Here is a 1,767-nt window from a genome sequence, read left to right as displayed (position 1 = left end):
TACTCAATTCCGTCATTATAGCTTGAAAGTAGCTATAGACAAAAGAGAAATGAATGTGTATAACTATATTCCAATTAAACTATGCATGGACAATGAAATTTGAAATATAACATTTGAATTTTACAGTTTATCATCTCAAAATATTATTGTTCATTTCCCCCCAACTACTTAAAAAGGCAAAAACATTCTTAACTCACAGGACACACAGAAGCAGGTTGTGGGCTGACTTTTGGACTATAGTTTGCTGAGTTCTTTGGTGAAGAACTTTGGCTGCACCATTCCTATGGCCAGGGGCTGGTTAGGTCTGGGCATGTGACACAATTTGGCCTATGAGATGTAAGGATAAATCATCTGCTCGGGTTCTAGGGAAATTTTTTCTCCCACACATAAAAAGAAACACATAGGAAAGGAGTAGTTCTTGGGCAGATACGTTCGTTAGATCACTCCTTTCTGCCGGTGGATGCCCCAGAGGAAGCATCATTGAAGTGTCTTCTCCCTCAGTTGTCATGTCTAAGACAGAGTCTCCCAAAGAGTTGGAACAGCGCGCAGATTCTGTGATGATGAGATTCCAAGCACCAAGCGCTCCAGAGGGTTTGGGTTTGTCACGTGTGCCAATGCGGAGCAGGTGGATGCAGCCGTGAATGCAGGGCCACAGGAAGTGGAGGGAAGAGTTGTGGAACCAGAGAGGGCTTTTTCAATAGACCTGGTGCCCACTTACTTGTGAAATAGATTTTTTGTCGGTGGTATTGAAGAAGACACCGAAGAACATCACCTAAGAGATTATTTTGAACAGTATAGGAAAATGAAGTGATTGAAATCATGCCTGGCTGAGGCAGTGGCCAAAAGAGAGGCTTTGCTATTGTAACCTTTGATGATCATGACTGTATACAAGAAGCACCATCCTGCGAATGGCCACACTGGGAAGTAAGGAGAGCCTGTCTAAGCAAGAGATGGCTGGTGCTTCCTCCAGCCAGAGCTTAGAGTGGTTGTGGAAATATCAGAGGTTGTTGTGGAGGTGGTTTTGGTGGGAATGACAACTTTGATGATGAAGGAAACGTCAAACTCCAGAGGTCCAGGTGGCTTTGGTGGCAGCCATGGTGGAGGTGTGTATGATGGCAGTGGGATGGCTATAATAGATTTGGTAATGATGGTGGTTATACAGGAGATGGTGCTGGTTACTTTAGAGGCTATGGAAGTGGTGGAGAGGGTTATGGAATCCAGGGTGGTGGCTATGGCAGGAGTTGCAGCTTTGACAACTATAATGTTGGAGGACACTGAGGTGGCTGTGGCCGTGGTAGAGGAAGCAATTTTGGAGGAGACAGAAGCTACAGTGATTTTGGCAATTACAACAATCAACATGTGAATGGTCAAAAAACTTGAGGATTGTATCTGTGGCTAATTGTATAACAGTTTATTTTAGTTTCTGTTCTGTGGAAACTGTAAAGCATTCCAACAAAGGGTTTTAATGTAGATTTATTTTTTGTACTCATGCTGTTGATTGCTAAATGTAATAGTCTGATCTTAACAATGAATACATTTGTCTTAAAAAAAAAAAAGCAGCAGTTATTTATTCTGTTTCTGGATACTCTTGTGAGGACAAAATGCGTGGAGTTTCTGTAGCCATCATGTGGCCAAGAGAGGGGGCAGCCTAAGGACAAAGCTGATATACGCCAAGGAAGAAAAATGAAAAGAGGGAAAGAATTGGCATTCTTGATATTGTGATAATCAGCCAAATTAATTAATCCTGTAATTGTCTTTCCTCTGCAT

General features: G+C 42.2%; 1 pseudogene; it reads left to right on the top strand.

The window, feature by feature from the left end:
- The first annotated feature begins 506 nt into the window (after positions 1-506).
- LOC129151331 (heterogeneous nuclear ribonucleoprotein A1-like) lies at positions 507-1,380 on the top strand (annotated as a pseudogene).
- Positions 1,381-1,767: the final 387 nt, after the last annotated feature.

The sequence above is a fragment of the Eptesicus fuscus genome, chromosome 13, assembly GCF_027574615.1.
Source record: "Eptesicus fuscus isolate TK198812 chromosome 13, DD_ASM_mEF_20220401, whole genome shotgun sequence".
Lineage (NCBI taxonomy): Eukaryota > Metazoa > Chordata > Mammalia > Chiroptera > Vespertilionidae > Eptesicus > Eptesicus fuscus.
This window is presented reverse-complemented; position numbering and strand designations above follow the sequence as displayed.